This window comes from Copadichromis virginalis, linkage group LG16 (genome assembly GCF_057382275.1).
Source record: "Copadichromis virginalis isolate Kocher_CV1m ecotype Utaka linkage group LG16, C_Virginalis_male_GT1.1, whole genome shotgun sequence".
Taxonomy (NCBI): domain Eukaryota; kingdom Metazoa; phylum Chordata; class Actinopteri; order Cichliformes; family Cichlidae; genus Copadichromis; species Copadichromis virginalis.
Genome location: NC_140633.1, coordinates 1,151,185 through 1,171,057, shown reverse-complemented (window position 1 = coordinate 1,171,057; position 19,873 = coordinate 1,151,185). Strand labels below are relative to the sequence as shown.

Genomic DNA, 19,873 nt, shown 5'->3' with positions numbered 1-19,873 from the left:
AACAACGGAATTAGAATAAAAAAAACAGAATTGAAATGTACAGAACAGAGTTTGAATGAAAACAAGGGAATTAGAATATACAGAACAGAGTTTGAATGAAAACAACGGAATTAGAATGTACAGAACAGACTTTGAATGAAAACAACTGATTGGAATATACAGAAAAGAGTTTGAATGAAAACAACGGAATTAGAATGTAGAGAACAGGGCCCTGTTTCAGGAAGCCGGTTTAGTGGAAAAACTGAGTAAGTATACCCTGAGTTAACGAAAACTCTGGGTTTTCGGTTTCACAAAGCGAGTTCAGCTGAAGCCTCAGTGAGTCACTATGACGACACACGCCGTGAAGCTAACCTGCCCCCTAGCAGGTTTACTACAACTAACCCTGACTGTCTCCGCCCCTTTGTCGGAAACCTGACAGTAGGAAGTGTCGGACATGGCGTGTCCCTTCCTTGAAGAGCCAGTAGATCGTGAAGCCCAAATTCTCCGCAGAGCTCTCCGCCGGGAGAGAGTGATTAGAGCGCGTTTGGACATTTTATCATTTCCTGATGATTTTCTGTGCGAACGTTACCGTTTTTCAGCACAATCTATAATTTATTTGAATAACATCCTCAGGCCATATATTACGCATGTGACACATCGCGGACATGCTCTCAGTTCTGTACATATTATTTGTATTGCACTTCGGTTTTTTGCAAACGGGAGCTTTCTGTATAATATTGGTGACGCTGAGCACGTTTCCAAGGCTACCGTCTGTCGGGCAGTCAGGAATGTTACAGTTGCACTGAAACGTCTCCTGCACTCGTCTGTGGTGTTCCCCGGTCATAGACCCACAAGATTCATCAAAGAGGGATTCCACAAAATTGCAGGTATCAGGATGACCAAAACTTAATGTATGATGTGGTGATACTTGGACTACTACTTAAATTTTACATTTATTTTCAGGGTTCCCAGGCGTGATTGGCTGTATAGATGGCACTCACATTCCAATCATTGCTCCTTTAGTAAATGAAGGAGACTATGTGAACAGGAAGTCTTTCCACAGCATTAATGTACAGGTACATAGTTCCCTGTAGCATTTCAAACTAACAAATTATTTCATTATAGTAATGGATGCTAATTTGTGTTCTCTGCACTGTGAAGATCATATATGATGCTGCCAACATTATCACAAATGTGGAAGCCAAGTGGCCAGGCTCTGTCCATGACTCACAAATATTCCGTGAATGTACACTGAGCACAAAATTTGGACATGGTGAGTTGAGAATACTTTAAAATATATAAAGACCAATTGCTTCAGGGACATTTGAACTGAAGTGTATCCTTCTGTCTTAGGAGAGTTCACTGGCTACTTGCTTGGTGATAGGGGGTATCCATGTTTACCCTATTTGCTTACCCCTTACCCTGACCCTGAACCGGGCCCACAGCAGCGATATAATCTGGCTAATTGCAGGACAAGAGCCAGAATTGAAATGACTATCGGAATGCTTAAGGCCCGGTTCCAGTGCCTGCAAAGACTCAGGGTCACCCCAGAAAGGGCATGTGACATTATTGTGGCATGTGTGATTCTTCACAACATTGCCACAATTAGAGGAGAACACTGTCCTTCTGAACCAAACAGCAGTGATCCAAACCATGAACATCCTGACCCTCCCACGGACATACAAGATGGAAGTGCAGTCAGAGACACCATATGTCACAATCATTTCTTTTGACCCATCACCTCAACATGTTGAAAGAAGAATAAACAGATTTTTTGTTCAACTGGCTTTATTGGTTGCCTGTGTTTCCTGTACACAAAGTATTAAAAGATGTAAACCTCATAAAGTGTCCCTGTTGCTTCCTCCTCTGTAACAGCTGTCAATGTTTCTTCATTATTTTCCTGTAGTAAAGAAATAAACAACATTGCTGTTCTACTGTAACCTCATATAATCTGTGGAGTATTACTCACAACTGCATGTTGGTCTGGCTCAACAGGAGGCTGCACCAGATGCAGTACACCACCACCATCAACTGATAGAATATGAGGTTTATACAGGTCACTTATAACATACAAGGGACCAAATGGCAATTAACAAACATACCAATCACCTTACACTTCATTGTCATTATGCTCTCAAAGACAACCAAGCCTGAGGGAAGGCAAAATCAGTAGGAAAATAACTTCACTACAAAATAATCCATTATGGTAAAGAGTTTATCAAATGAATGAGTAGCACTGCAAAGGTGACTGTGAAGAAAGGATGTATGCACATCATGTATTATTTTGAATTTACCCCCTATGTAGGCACTTGTGTCTTGCGGGGTTATTGACTCAGAGGATGTCCCCGCAGAGATGCCTTCGGCCACAGGGCGCCCACTGTTTTGGCTGAGGGCCAACTGCTCAGCCTCTGTGAGTGGTGGTGGTGGAGGACCCCCACCTGTTTTTCGGGCCTCCGCTTTTTTTCTGTTGGCTATAACGGGCCACATTTGAGCATACAGAGTAAGCAAATATGTACTTGTAATGTGCTCAGATAATTTCAATAAGTGCTTACAGAAAGAAAATTTATGTAGCCTCTAACTGCAATTGATTTACATCGGACACACAGACCAAGCACTATGGCTCATAATACAATTACACCTTACCTGTTTGGACTATATTTTTATATTTCATTTTTACTTGCTGCCAGGAACGTTTGGGGCCTGTTGGGTTGCACCTGCGCTCACATCACATCACAAAATAAAATGTATAAAATAAAAAATAAAATATAATAAAATAACGTGTTAAATGGGTGGAAATCCCTAGATCAATGTTTAAATTAACACTCACGCATTGACTCTGTCGGCTATGTTTTGCCATGCATGCTCCCTGTCTTTCGCAGCTGTGGCTGTGTTACTTTTTTCCGCGGAATTTGCATGTTATCGGCATATGCTGCCATCAGAATTTCGGCCTCAAGCGCTGTAAAATACATTGACCACACCTTCTTTCCCTCCGTCTCCATGGTGACTCGCTTAATCTGTGCTCCGCTTATCAGGGCTTTATGTATCCTCGTCCGCGCGCTTCACTTGGGGTTAAAGCAACTCCGCGTTGACTGAACTAATTGTTATCAGCCTTTCTGAAACCGAATATTCCGAGTTGGACAGTTCGGGGTTACTCAACCCTGCGTATCGTTTTTCACTCTGAGTTTTCTAAACCGGCTTCCTGAAATAGGGCCCAGAATTTGAAAGAAAACAATGGAATTTGAATCAAAACAACAGAATTGAAATGTATAGAACAGAGTTTGAATGAAAAAAACGGAATTTGAATGAAAACAATGAAATTAGAATGAATAGAACTGAATTTGAATCAAAACAATGGAATTTGAATGAAAACAACAGAATTAGAATGAAAACAATGGAATATTAAAACAAACAACAGAATTAGAATGAAAACAACGGAATTAGAATGTACAGAACAGAGTTTGAATGAAAAACGGAAGTAGAATGTACAAAACAGAGTTTGAATAAAAACAATGGAATTTGAATCAAAACAACAGAATAGAAATGTACAGAACAGAGTTTGAATGAAAAAAACGGAATTAGAATGTACAGAACAGAGTTTGAATGAAAACAACGGAATTAGAATGTACAGAATAGAGTTTGAATGAAAACAACGGAATTAGAATGTACAGAACAGAGTTTGAATGAAAAACGGAAGTAGAATGTACAGGGCCCTGTTTCAGGAAGCCGGTTTAGTGGAAAAACTGAGTAAGTATACCCTGAGTTAACGAAAACTCTGGGTTTTCGGTTTCACAAAGCGAGTTCAGCTGAAGCCTCAGTGAGTCACTATGACGACACACGCCGTGAAGCTAACCTGCCCCCTAGCAGGTTTACTTCAACTAACCCTGACTGTCTCCGCCCCTTTGTCGGAAACCTGACAGTAGGAAGTGTCGGACATGGCGTGCCCCGTCCTTGAAGAGCCAGTAGATCGTGAAGCCCAAATTCTCCGCAGAGCTCTCCGCCGGGAGAGAGTGATTAGAGCGCGTTTGGACATTTTATCATTTCCTGATGATTTCCTGTGCGAACGTTACCGTTTCTCAGCACAATCTATAATTTATTTGAAGAACATCCTCAGGCCATATATTACGCATGTGACACATCGCGGACATGCTCTCAGTTCTGTACATATTATTTGTATTGCACTTCGGTTTCTTGCAAACGGGAGCTTTCTGTATAATATTGGTGACGCTGAGCACGTTTCCAAGGCTACCGTCTGTCGGGCAGTCAGGAATGTTACAGTTGCACTGAAACGTCTCCTGTACTCGTCTGTGGTGTTCCCCGGTCACAGACCCACAAGATTTATCAAAGAGGGATGCCACAAAATTGCAGGTATCAGGATGACCAAAACTTAATTTATGATGTGGTGATACTTGGACTACTACTTAAATTTTACATTTATTTTCAGGATTCCCAGGCGTGTATAGATGGCACTCACATTCCAATCATTGCTCCTTTAGTAAATGAAGGAGACTATGTGAACAGGAAGTCTTTCCACAGCATTAATGTACAGGTACATAGTTCCCTGCAGCATTTCAAACTAACAAATTATTTTATCATAGTAATGGATGCTAATTTGTGTTCTCTGCACTGTGAAGATCATATATGATGCTGCCAACATTATCACAAATGTGGAAGCCAAGTGGCCAGGCTCTGTCCATGACTCACAAATATTCCGTGAATGTACACTGAGCACAAAATTTGGACATGGTGAGTTGAGAATACTTTAAAATATATAAAGACCAATTGCTTCAGGGACATTTGAACTGAAGTGTATCCTTCTGTCTTAGGAGAGTTCACTGGCTACTTGCTTGGTGATAGGGGGTATCCATGTTTACCCTATTTGCTTACCCCTTACCCTGACCCTGAACCGGGCCCACAGCAGCGATATAATCTGGCTAATTGCAGGACAAGAGCCAGAATTGAAATGACTATCGGAATGCTTAAGGCCCGGTTCCAGTGCCTGCAAAGACTCAGGGTCACCCCAGAAAGGGCATGTGACATTATTGTGGCATGTGTGATTCTTCACAACATTGCCACAATTAGAGGAGAACACTGTCCTTCTGAACCAAACATCAGCAGTGATCCAAACCATGAACATCCTGACCCTCCCACGGACATACAAGATGGAAGAGCAGTCAGAGACACCATATGTCACAATCATTTCTTTTGACCCATCACCTCAACATGTTGAAAGAAGAATAAACAGATTTTTTGTTCAACTGGCTTTATTGGTCGCCTGTATTTCCTGTACACAAAGTATTAAAAGATGTAAACCTCATAAAGTGTCTCTGTTGCTTCCTCCTCTGTAACAGCTGTCAATGTTTCTTCATTATTTTCCTGTAGTAAAGAAATAAACAACATTGCTGTTCTACTGTAAACTCATATAATCTGTGGAGTATTACTCACAACTGCATGTTGGTCTGGCTCAACAGGAGGCTGCACCAGATGCAGTACACCATCACCATCAACTGATAGAATATGAGGTTTACACAGGTCACTTATAACTTACAAGGGACCAAATGGCAATTAACAAACATACCAAGCACCTTACACTTCATTGTCATTATGCTCTCAAAGACAACCAAGACTGAGGCAAGTCAAAATCAGTAGGAAAATAACTTCACTACAAAATAATCCATTATGGTAAAGAGTTTATCAAATGAATGAGTCGCACTGCAAAGGTGACTGTGAAGAAAGGATGTATGCACATCATGTATTATTTTGAATTTACCCCCTATGTAGGCACTTGTGTCTTGCGGGGTTATTGACTCAGAGGATGTCCCCGCAGAGATGCCTTCGGCCACAGGGCGCCCACTGTTTTGGCTGAGGGCCAACTGCTCAGCCTCTGTGAGTGGTGGTGGTGGAGGACCCCCACCTGTTTTTCGGGCCTCCGCTTTTTTTCTGTTGGCTATAACGGGCCACATTTGAGCATACAGAGTAAGCAAATATGTACTTGTAATGTGCTCAGATAATTTCAATAAGTGCTTACAGAAAGAAAATTAATGTAGCCTCTAACTGCAATTGATTTACATCGGACAAACAGACCAAGCACTATGGCTCATAATACAATTACACCTTACCTGTTTGGACTATATTTTTATATTTAATTTTTACTTGCTGCCAGGAACGTTTGGGGCCTGTTGGGTTGCACCTGCGCTCACATCACATCACAAAATAGAATGTATAAAATAACAAATAAAATAACATATGATAAAATAACGTGTTGAATGGGTGGAAATCCCTCGATCAATGTTTATATTAACACTCACGCATTGACTCTGTCGGCTATGTTTTGCCATGCATGCTCCCTGTCTTTCGCAGCTGTGGCTGTGTTACTTTTTTCCGCGGAATTTGCATGTTATCGGCATATGCTGCCATCAGAATTTCGGCCTCAAGCGCTGTAAAATACATTGATCACGCCTTCTTTCCCTCCGTCTCCATGGTGACTCGCTTAATCTGTGCTCCGCTTATCAGGGCTTTATGTATCCTCGTCCGCGCGCTTCACTTGGGGTTAAAGCAACTCCGCGTTGACTGAACTAATTGTTATCAGCCTTTCTGAAACCGAATATTCCGAGTTGGACAGTTCGGGGTTACTCAACCCTGCGTATCGTTTTTCACTCTGAGTTTTCTAAACCGGCTTCCTGAAACAGGGCCCAGAACAGAGTTTGAATGAAAACAACGGAATTAGAATGTACAGAACAGACTTTGAATGAAAACAACAGAATTAGAATATACAGAACAGAGTTTGAATGAAAAACGGAAGTAGAATGTACAGAACAGAGTTTGAATGAAAACAATGGAATTAGAATGTACAGAACAGAGTTTGAATGTAAACAACGGAATTAGAATGTACAGAACAGAGTTTGAATGTAAACAACGGAATTAGAATGTACAGAACAGAGTTTGAATGAAAACAAGGGAATTAGAACATACAGAACAGAGTTTGAATGAAAACAACGGATTTAGAATGTACAGAACAGACTTTGAATGAAAACAACGGAATTAGAATGTACAGAACAGAGTTTGAATGAAAAAAAAAACAGAATTAGAATGTACAGAACAGAGTTTGAATGAAAACAATGGAATTAGAAAAAACAAATGAATTGAAATGTACAGAACAGAGTTTGAATGAAAACAACGGAATTAGAATGTACAGAACAGAGTTTGAATGAAAACAACGGATTTAGAATGTACAGAACAGACTTTGAATGAAAACAACGAAATTAGAATGAACAGAACTGAATTTGAATCAAAACAATGGAATTTGAATGAAAACAACAGAATTAGAATTAAAACAATGGACTATTAAAACAAACAACGGAATTAGAATGAAAACAACGGAATTAGAATGTACAGAACAGAGTTTGAATGAAAAAAACGGAATTAGAATGTACAGAACAGAGTTTGAAAGTAAACAACAGAATTTGAATGTACAGAACAGAGTTTGAATGAAAACAACGGAATTAGAATGTACAGAACAGAGTTTGAATGAAAACAACGGAATTAGAATGTACAGAACAGAGTTTGAATGAAAACAAGGGAATTAGAACATACAGAACAGAGTTTGAATGAAAACAACGGATTTAGAATGTACAGAACAGACTTTGAATGAAAACAACGGAATTAGAATGTACAGAACAGAGTTTGCATGAAAAAAACGGAATTAGAATGTACAGAACAGAGTTTGAATGAAAACAACGGAATTAGAATGTACAGAACAGAGTTTGAATGAAAACAAGGGAATTAGAACATACAGAACAGAGTTTGAATGAAAAAAACGGAATTAGAATGTACAGTACAGACTTTGAATGAAAACAACGGAATTAGAATGTACAGAACAGAGTTTGAATGAAAACAACGGAATTAGAATGTACAGAACAGACTTTGAATGAAAACAACTGATTAGAATATACAGAAAAGAGTTTGAATGAAAACAACGGAATTAGAATGTAGAGAACAGAATTTGAAAGAAAACAATGGAATTTGAATCAAAACAACAGAATTGAAATGTATAGAACAGAGTTTGAATGAAAAAAACGGAATTTGAATGAAAACAATGAAATTAGAATGAATAGAACTGAATTTGAATCAAAACAATGGAATTTGAATGAAAACAACAGAATTAGAATGAAAACAATAGAATATTAAAACAAACAACAGAATTAGAATGAAAACAACGGAATTAGAATGTACAGAACAGAGTTTGAATGAAAAACGGAAGTAGAATGTACAAAACAGAGTTTGAATAAAAACAATGGAATTTGAATCAAAACAACAGAATAGAAATGTACAGAACAGAGTTTGAATGAAAAAAACGGAATTAGAATGTACAGAATAGAGTTTGAATGAAAACAACGGAATTAGAATGTACAGAACAGAGTTTGAATGAAAACAACGGAAATAGAATGTACAGAACAGAGTTTGAATGAACACAACGGAATTAGAATGTACAGAATAGAGTTTGAATGAAAACAACGGAATTAGAATGTACAGAACAGAGTTTGAATGAAAACAACGGAATTAGAATGTACAGAACAGACTTTGAATGAAAACAACAGAATTAGAATATACAGAACAGAGTTTGAATGAAAAACGGAAGTAGAATGTACAGAACAGAGTTTGAAAGTAAACAACAGAATTTGAATGTACAGAACAGAGTTTGAATGAAAACAACGGAATTAGTATAAAAAAAACAGAATTGAAATGTACAGAACAGATTTTGAATGAAAACAACGGAATTAGAATGTACAGAACAGAGTTTGAATGAAAACAAGGGAATTAGAACATACAGAACAGAGTTTGAATGAAAACAACGGATTTAGAATGTACAGAACAGAGTTTGAATGAAAAACGGAAGTAGAATGTACAAAACAGAGTTTGAATAAAAACAATGGAATTTGAATCAAAACAACAGAATAGAAATGTACAGAACAGAGTTTGAATGAAAAAAACGGAATTAGAATGTACAGAACAGAGTTTGAATGAAAACAACGGAATTAGAATGTACAGAACAGAGTTTGAATGAAAACAATGGAATTAGAATAAAACAAACTGAATTGAAATGTACAGAACAGAGTTTGAATGACAACAACGGAATTAGAATGTATTAATAGTCCATTGTTTTCATTCTAATTCTGTTGTTTTCATTCAAATACCACTGTTTTGATTCAAATTCAGTTCAATGGAAAAACAATGGAATTTGAATCAAAACAACAGAATTAGAATGAACAGAACTGAATTTGAATCAAAACAATGGAATTTGAATGAAAACAACGGAATTAGAATGTACAGAACAGAATTTGAATGAAAACAACAGAATTAGAATGTACAGAACAGAGTTTGAATGATATCAAAGGAATTAGAATGTACAGAACAGAGTTTGAATGAAAACAACGGAATTAGAATGTACAGAACAGAGTTTGAATGAAAACAAGGGAGTTAGAACATACAGAACAGAGTTTGAATGAAAAAAACGGAATTAGAATGTACAGAACAGACTTTGAATGAAAACAACGGAATTAGAATGTACAGAACAGAGTTTGAATGAAAACAAGGGAATTAGAATATACAGAACAGAGTTTGAATGAAAACAACGGAATTAGAATGTACAGAACAGACTTTGAATGAACACAACGGAATTAGAATGTACAGAACAGACTTTGAATGAAAACAACAGAATTAGAATATACAGAACAGAGTTTGAATGAAAAACGGAAGTAGAATGTACAAAACAGAGTTTGAATAAAAACAATGGAATTTGAATCAAAACAACAGAATAGAAATGTACAGAACAGAGTTTGAATGAAAAAAACGGAATTAGAATGTACAGAACAGAGTTTGAATGAAAAAAACAGAATTAGAATGTACAGAACAGAGTTTGAATGAAAACAATGGAATTAGAATAAAACAAACTGAATTGAAATGTACAGAACAGAGTTTGAATGACAACAACGGAATTAGAATGTATTAATAGTCCATTGTTTTCATTCTAATTCTGTTGTTTTCATTCAAATACCACTGTTTTGATTCAAATTCAGTTCAATGGAAAAACAATGGAATTTGAATCAAAACAACAGAATTAGAATGAACAGAACTGAATTTGAATCAAAACAATGGAATTTGAATGAAAACAACGGAATTAGAATGTACAGAACAGAATTTGAATGAAAACAACAGAATTAGAATGTACAGAACAGAGTTTGAATGATATCAAAGGAATTAGAATGTACAGAACAGAGTTTGAATGAAAACAACGGAATTAGAATGTACAGAACAGAGTTTGAATGAAAACAACGGATTTAGAATGTACAGAACAGAGTTTGAATGAAAACAACGGAATTAGAATGAACAGAACTGAATTTGAATCAAAACAACGGAATTAGAATAAAAAAACAACAGAATTAGAATGAAAACAATGGACTATTAAAACAAACAACGGAATTAGAATGAAAACAACGGAATTAGAATGAAAACAACAGAATTAGAATGTACAGAACAGAGTTTGAATGAAAACAACAGAATTAGAATGTACAGAACAGAGTTTGAATGAAAACAATGGAATTAGAATGTACAGAACAGAGTTTGAATGTAAACAACGGAATTAGAATGTACAGAACAGAGTTTGAATGATATCAAAGGAATTAGAATGTACAGAACAGAGTTTGAATGAAAACAAGGGAATTAGTATATAGAGAACAGAGTTTGAATGAAAATAACGGAATTAGAATGTACAGAACAGACTTTGAATGAAAACAACGGAATTAGAATGTACAGAACAGAGTTTGAATGGAAACAACGGAATTAGAATGTACAGAACAGAGTTTGAATGAAAACAATGGAATTAGAATAAAAAAAACTGAATTGAAATGTACAGAACAGAGTTTGAATGAAAACAACGGAATTAGAATGTACAGAACAGAGTTTGAATGAAAACAACGGATTTAGAATGTACAGAACAGAATTTGAATGAAAAAAACGGAATTAGAATGTACAGAACAGAGTTTGAATGAAAACAACGGAATTAGAATGTACAGAACAGAGTTTGAATGAAAACAAGGGAATGAGAACATACAGAACAGAGTTTGAATGAAAAAAACGGAATTAGAATGTACAGAACAGACTTTGAATGAAAACAACGGAATTAGAATGTACAGAACAGAGTTTGAATGAAAGAAAACGGAATTAGAATGTACAGAACAGAGTTTGAAAGTAAACAACAGAATTTGAATGTACAGAACAGAGTTTGAATGAAAACAACGGAATTAGAATAAAAAAAACAGAATTGAAATGTACAGAACAGAGTTTGAATGAAAACAACGGAATTAGAATGTACAGAATAGAGTTTGAATGAAAACAACGGCATTAGAATGTACAGAACAGAGTTTGAATGAAAACAACGGAATTAGAATGTACAGAACAGACTTTGAATGAAAACAACAGAATTAGAATATACAGAACAGAGTTTGAATGAAAAACGGAAGTAGAATGTAAAAAACAGAATTTGAATAAAAACAATGGAATTTGAATCAAAACAACAGAATAGAAATGTACAGAACAGAGTTTGAATGAAAAAAACGGAATTAGAATGTACAGAACAGAGTTTGAATGAAAAAAACAGAATTAGAATAAAAAAAACAGAATTGAAATGTACAGAACAGAGTTTGAATGAAAACAACGGAATTAGAATGTACAGAATAGAGTTTGAATGAAAACAACGGAATTAGAATGTACAGAACAGAGTTTGAATGAAAAAAACAGAATTAGAATGTACAGAACAGTTTGAATGAAAACAATGGAATTAGAATAAAAAAACTGAATTGAAATGTACAGAACAGAGTTTGAATGAAAACAACGGAATTAGAATGTACAGAACAGAGTTTGAATGAACAAAACGGAATTAGAATGTACAGAACAGAGTTTGAATGAAAACAACGGAATTAGAATGTACAGAACAGAGTTTGAATGAAAACAACGGAATTAGAATGTAGAGAACAGAATTTGAAAGAAAACAATGGAATTTGAATCAAAACAAGAGAATTGAAATGTATAGAACAGAGTTTGAATGAAAAAAACGGAATTTGAATGAGAACAAGAGAATTAGAATGTACAGAACAGAGTTTGAATGAAAACAACAGAATTAGAATGTACAGAACAGAGTTTGAATGAAAACAATGGAATTAGAATGTACAGAACAGAGTTTGAATGTAAACAACGGAATTAGAATGTACAGAACAGAGTTTGAATGATATCAAAGGAATTAGAATGTACAGAACAGAGTTTGAATGAAAACAAGGGAATTAGTATATAGAGAACAGAGTTTGAATGAAAACAACAGAATTAGAATGTACAGAACAGAGTTTGAATGAAAACAATGGAATTAGAATGTACAGAACAGAGTTTGAATGTAAACAACGGAATTAGAATGTACAGAACAGAGTTTGAATGATATCAAAGGAATTAGAATGTACAGAACAGAGTTTGAATGAAAACAAGGGAATTAGTATATAGAGAACAGAGTTTGAATGAAAATAACGGAATTAGAATGTACAGAACAGACTTTGAATGAAAACAACGGAATTAGAATGTACAGAACAGAGTTTGAATGGAAACAACGGAATTAGAATGTACAGAACAGAGTTTGAATGAAAACAATGGAATTAGAATAAAAAAAACTGAATTGAAATGTACAGAACAGAGTTTGAATGAAAACAACGGAATTAGAATGTACAGAACAGAGTTTGAATGAAAACAACGGATTTAGAATGTACAGAACAGAATTTGAATGAAAAAAACGGAATTAGAATGTACAGAACAGAGTTTGAATGAAAACAACGGAATTAGAATGTACAGAACAGAGTTTGAATGAAAACAAGGGAATGAGAACATACAGAACAGAGTTTGAATGAAAAAAACGGAATTAGAATGTACAGAACAGACTTTGAATGAAAACAACGGAATTAGAATGTACAGAACAGAGTTTGAATGAAAGAAAACGGAATTAGAATGTACAGAACAGAGTTTGAAAGTAAACAACAGAATTTGAATGTACAGAACAGAGTTTGAATGAAAACAACGGAATTAGAATAAAAAAAACAGAATTGAAATGTACAGAACAGAGTTTGAATGAAAACAACGGAATTAGAATGTACAGAATAGAGTTTGAATGAAAACAACGGCATTAGAATGTACAGAACAGAGTTTGAATGAAAACAACGGAATTAGAATGTACAGAACAGACTTTGAATGAAAACAACAGAATTAGAATATACAGAACAGAGTTTGAATGAAAAACGGAAGTAGAATGTAAAAAACAGAATTTGAATAAAAACAATGGAATTTGAATCAAAACAACAGAATAGAAATGTACAGAACAGAGTTTGAATGAAAAAAACGGAATTAGAATGTACAGAACAGAGTTTGAATGAAAAAAACAGAATTAGAATAAAAAAAACAGAATTGAAATGTACAGAACAGAGTTTGAATGAAAACAACGGAATTAGAATGTACAGAATAGAGTTTGAATGAAAACAACGGAATTAGAATGTACAGAACAGAGTTTGAATGAAAAAAACAGAATTAGAATGTACAGAACAGTTTGAATGAAAACAATGGAATTAGAATAAAAAAACTGAATTGAAATGTACAGAACAGAGTTTGAATGAAAACAACGGAATTAGAATGTACAGAACAGAGTTTGAATGAACAAAACGGAATTAGAATGTACAGAACAGAGTTTGAATGAAAACAACGGAATTAGAATGTACAGAACAGAGTTTGAATGAAAACAACGGAATTAGAATGTAGAGAACAGAATTTGAAAGAAAACAATGGAATTTGAATCAAAACAAGAGAATTGAAATGTATAGAACAGAGTTTGAATGAAAAAAACGGAATTTGAATGAGAACAAGAGAATTAGAATGTACAGAACAGAGTTTGAATGAAAACAACGAAATTAGAATGAACAGAACTGAATTTGAATCAAAACAATGGAATTTGAATGAAAACAACGGAATTAGAATGTACAGAACAGATTTTGAATGAAAACAACGGAATTAGAATGTACAGAACAGAGTTTGAATGAAAACAACGGAATTAGAATGTACAGAACAGAGTTTGAATGATATCAAAGGAATTAGAATGAACAGAACTGAATTTGAATGAAAACAACGGAATTAGAATGAAAAAAACAGAATTGAAATGTACAGAACAGAGTTTGAATGAAAACAACGGAATTAGAATGTACAGAATAGAGTTTGAATGAAAACAACGGAATTAGAATGTACAGAACAGAGTTTGAATGAAAACAACGGAAATAGAATGTACAGAACAGAGTTTGAATGAACACAACGGAATTAGAATGTACAGAACAGACTTTGAATGAAAACAACAGAATTAGAATATACAGAACAGAGTTTGAATGAAAAACGGAAGTAGGATGTACAAAACAGAGTTTGAATAAAAACAATGGAATTTGAATCAAAACAACAGAATAGAAATGTACAGAACAGAGTTTGAATGAAAACAAGGGAATTAGAACATACAGAACAGAGTTTGAATGAAAAAAACGGAATTAGAATGTACAGAACAGACTTTGAATGAAAACAACGGAATTAGAATGTACAGAACAGAGTTTGAATGAAAGAAAACGGAATTAGAATGTACAGAACAGAGTTTGAAAGTAAACAACAGAATTTGAATGTACAGAACAGAGTTTGAATGAAAACAACGGAATTAGAATAAAAAAAACAGAATTGAAATGTACAGAACAGAGTTTGAATGAAAACAACGGAATTAGAATGTACAGAATAGAGTTTGAATGAAAACAACGGAATTAGAATGTACAGAACAGAGTTTGAATGAAAACAATGGAATTAGAATGTACAGAACAGACTTTGAATGAAAACAACAGAATTAGAATATACAGAACAGAGTTTGAATGAAAACAACGGAATTAGAATGTACAAAACAGAGTTTGAATAAAAACAATGGAATTTGAATCAAAACAACAGAATAGAAATGTACAGAACAGAGTTTGAATGAAAAAAACAGAATTAGAATGTACAGAACAGAGTTTGAATGAAAAAAACAGAATTAGAATGTACAGAACAGAGTTTGAATGAAAACAATGGAATTAGAATGTACAGAACAGACTTTGAATGAAAACAACAGAATTAGAATATACAGAACAGAGTTTGAATGAAAACAACGGAATTAGAATGTACAAAACAGAGTTTGAATAAAAACAATGGAATTTGAATCAAAACAACAGAATAGAAATGTACAGAACAGAGTTTGAATGAAAAAAACGGAATTAGAATGTACAGAACAGAGTTTGAATGAAAAAAACAGAATTATAATGTATTAATAGTCCATTGTTTTCATTCTAATTCTGTTGTTTTCATTCAAATTCCATTGTTTTGATTCAAATTCAGTTCAATGGAAAAACAATGGAATTTGAATCAAAACAACAGAATTAGAATGTACAGAACAGAGTTTGAATGAAAACAACAGAATTAGAATGAACAGAACTGAATTTGAATCAAAACAATGGAATTTGAATGAAAACAACAGAATTAGAATGTAGAGAACAGAGTTTGAATGAAAACAACGGAATTAGAATGTACAGAACAGAGTTTGAATGAACACAACGGAATTAGAATGTAGAGAACAGAATTTGAAAGAAAACAATGGAATTTGAATCAAAACAAGAGAATTGAAATGTATAGAACAGAGTTTGAATGAAAAAAACGGAATTTGAATGAGAACAAGAGAATTAGAATGTACAGAACAGAGTTTGAATGAAAACAACGAAATTAGAATGAACAGAACTGAATTTGAATCAAAACAATGGAATTTGAATGAAAACAACGGAATTAGAATGTACAGAACAGATTTTGAATGAAAACAACGGAATTAGAATGTACAGAACAGAGTTTGAATGAAAACAACGGAATTAGAATGTACAGAACAGAGTTTGAATGATATCAAAGGAATTAGAATGTACAGAACAGAGTTTGAATGAAAACAACGGAAATAGAATGTACAGAACAGAGTTTGAATGAACACAACGGAATTAGAATGTACAGAACAGACTTTGAATGAAAACAACAGAAGTAGAATGTACAAAACAGAGTTTGAATGAAAACAATGGAATTTGAATCAAAACAACAGAATAGAAATGTACAGAACAGAGTTTGAATGAAAACAACGGAATTAGAATGTACAGAACAGAGTTTGAATGAACACAACGGAATTAGAATGTAGAGTACAGAATTTGAAAGAAAACAATGGAATTTGAATCAAAACAAGAGAATTGAAATGTATAGAACAGAGTTTGAATGAAAACAACGGAATTAGAATGTAGAGAACAGAATTTGAAAGAAAACAATGGAATTTTTTTATTCTAATTCCATTGTTTTCATTCAAACTCTGTTCTGTACATTCTAATTCTGTTTTTTTCATTCAAACTCTGTTCTGTACATTCTAATTCCGTTTTTTTCATTCAAACTCTATTCTGTACATTCTAATTCCGTTGTTTTCATTCAAACTCTGTTCTGTACATTTCAATTCTGTTTTTTTTATTCTAATTCCGTTGTTTTCATTCAAACTCTGTTCTGTACATTCAAATTCTGTTGTTTACTTTCAAACTCTGTTCTGTACATTCTAATTCCTTTGATATCATTCAAACTCTGTTCTGTACATTCTAATTCCGTTGTTTTCATTCAAACTCTGTTCTGTACATTTCAATTCTGTTTTTTTTATTCTAATTCTGTTTTTTTCATTCAAACTCTGTTCTGTACATTCTAATTCCGTTTTTTTCATTCAAACTCTGTTCTGTACATTTCTATTCTGTTGTTTTGATTCAAATTCCATTGTTTTTATTCAAACTCTGTTTTGTACATTCTACTTCCGTTTTTCATTCAAACTCTGTTCTGTACATTCTAATTCCGTTGTTTTCATTCAAATTCTGTTCTGTACATTCTAATTCCGTTGTTTTCATTCAAACTCTGTTCTGTACATTTCAATTCTGTTTTTTTTATTCTAATTCTGTTTTTTTCATTCAAACTCTGTTCTGTACATTCTAATTCCGTTTTTTTCATTCAAACTCTGTTCTGTACATTTCTATTCTGTTGTTTTGATTCAAATTCCATTGTTTTTATTCAAACTCTGTTTTGTACATTCTACTTCCGTTTTTCATTCAAACTCTGTTCTGTATGTTCTAATTCCCTTGTTTTCATTCAAACTCTGTTCTGTACATTCTAATTCCGTTGTTTTCATTCAAACTCTGTTCTGTACATTCTAATTCCGTTTTTTTCATGCAAACTCTGTTCTGTACATTCTAATTCCGTTGTTTTCATTCAAAGTCTGTTCTGTACATTCTAAATCCGTTGTTTTCATTCAAACTCTGTTCTGTATGTTCTAATTCCCTTGTTTTCATTCAAACTCTGTTCTGTACATTCTAATTCCGTTGTTTTCATTCAAACTCTGTTCTGTACATTCTAATTCCGTTGTTTTCATTCAAACTCTGTTCTGTACATTCAAATTCTGTTGTTTACTTTCAAACTCTGTTCTGTACATTCTAATTCCGTTTTTTTCATTCAAACTCTGTTCTGTACATTCTAATTCCGTTGTTTTCATTCTAATTCCGTTGTTTGTTTTAATAGTCCATTGTTTTAATTCTAATTCTGTTGTTTTCATTCAAATTCCATTGTTTTGATTCAAATTCAGTTCTGTTCATTCTAATTTCGTTGTTTTCATTCAAACTCTGTTCTGTACATTCTAATTCCGTTGTTTTCATTCAAACTCTGTTCTGTACAATCTAATTCCGTTTTTTTCATTCAAATTCTGTTCTGTACATTCTAATTCCGTTGTTTTCATTCAAACTCTGTTCTGTACATTCTAATTCCGTTGTTTTCATTCAAAGTCTGTTCTGTACATTCTAAATCCGTTGTTTTCATTCAAACTCTGTTCTGTACATTCTAATTCCGTTGTTTTCATTCAAACTCTATTCTGTACATTTCAATTCAGTTTTTTTTATTCTAATTCCATTGTTTTCATTCAAACTCTGTTCTGTACATTCTAATTCCGTTGTTTCCATTCAAACTCTGTTCTGTACATTCTAATTCCGTTTTTTTCATTCAAAGTCTGTTCTGTACATTCTAATTCCGTTGTTTTCATTCAAACTCTGTTCTGTACATTCTAATTCCGTTGTTTTCATTCAAAGTCTGTTCTGTACATTCTAAATCCATTGTTTTCATTCAAACTCTGTTCTGTACATTCTAATTCCGTTGTTTCCATTCAAACTCTGTTCTGTACATTCTAATTCCGTTTTTTTCATTCAAAGTCTGTTCTGTACATTCTAATTCCGTTATTTTCATTCAAACTCTGTTCTGTATATTCTAATTCCCTTGTTTTCATTCAAACTCTGTTCTGTACATTCTAATTCCTTTGATATCATTCAAACTCTGTTCTGTACATTCTAATTCCGTTGTTTACATTCAAACTCTGTTCTGTACATTCTAATTCCATTGTTTTCATTCAAACTCTGTTCTGTACATTCTAATTCTGTTGTTTTCATTCAAACTCTGTTCTGTACATTCTAATTCTGTTGTTTTCATTCAAATTCCGTTGTTTTCATTCTAATTCCGTTGTTTGTTTTAATAGTCCATTGTTTTCATTCTAATTCTGTTGTTTTTTTATTCTAATTCCGTTGTTTTGATTCAAATTCAGTTCTGTTCATTCTAATTCTGTTGTTTTCATTCAAAGTGTGTTCTGTACATTCTAAATCCGTTGTTTTCATTCAAACTCTGTTCTGTACATTCTAATTCCATTGTTTACATTGAAACTCTGTTCTGTACATTCTAATTCCATTGTTTACATTGAAACTCTGTTCTGTACATTCTAATTCCATTGTTTTCATTCAAACTCTGTTCTGTACATTCTAATTCTGTTGTTTTCATTCAAACTCTGTTCTGTACATTCTAATTCCGTTGTTTTCATTCAAACTCTGTTCTGTACATTTCAATTCTGTTGTTTTGATTCAAATTCCATTGTTTTCTTTCAAATTCTGTTCTCTACTCTAATTCCGTTGTTTTCATTCTAATTCTGTTGTTTGTTTTAATATTCCATTGTTTTCATTCTAATTCTGTTGTTTTCATTCAAATTCCATTGTTTTGATTCAAATTCAGTTCTGTTCATTCTAATTTCGTTGTTTTCATTCAAACTCTGTTCTGTACATTCTAATTCTCTTGTTCTCATTCAAATTCTGTTCTGTACATTCTAATTCCGTTGTTTTCATTCAAACTCTGTTCTGTACATTCTAATTCTCTTGTTTTCATTCAAATTCCGTTGTTTTCATTCTAATTCCGTTGTTTGTTTTAATAGTCCATTGTTTTCATTCTAATTCTGTTGTTTTTTTATTCTAATTCCGTTGTTTTGATTCAAATTCAGTTCTGTTCATTCTAATTCTGTTGTTTTCATTCAAAGTGTGTTCTGTACATTCTAAATCCGTTGTTTTCATTCAAACTCTGTTCTGTACATTCTAATTCCGTTTTTTTCATTCAAAGTCTGTTCTGTACATTCTAATTCCGTTATTTTCATTCAAACTCTGTTCTGTATATTCTAATTCCCTTGTTTTCATTCAAACTCTGTTCTGTACATTCTAATTCCTTTGATATCATTCAAACTCTGTTCTGTACATTCTAATTCCGTTGTTTACATTCAAACTCTGTTCTGTACATTCTAATTCCATTGTTTTCATTCAAACTCTGTTCTGTACATTCTAATTCTGTTGTTTTCATTCAAACTCTGTTCTGTACATTCTAAATCCGTTGTTTTCATTCAAACTCTGTTCTGTAC

At 33.7% G+C, this 19,873-nt stretch overlaps 1 long non-coding RNA gene across 1 annotated transcript; it reads left to right on the top strand.

Annotated features, from left to right (window-relative positions):
- The first annotated feature begins 219 nt into the window (after positions 1-219).
- LOC146690033 (uncharacterized) lies at positions 220-1,765 on the top strand. Its single transcript, XR_014915617.1, has 2 exons — positions 220-1,252; positions 1,333-1,765. It is a non-coding gene; the product is annotated as an uncharacterized LOC146690033 (long non-coding RNA).
- The last annotated feature ends 18,108 nt before the right edge of the window (positions 1,766-19,873 follow it).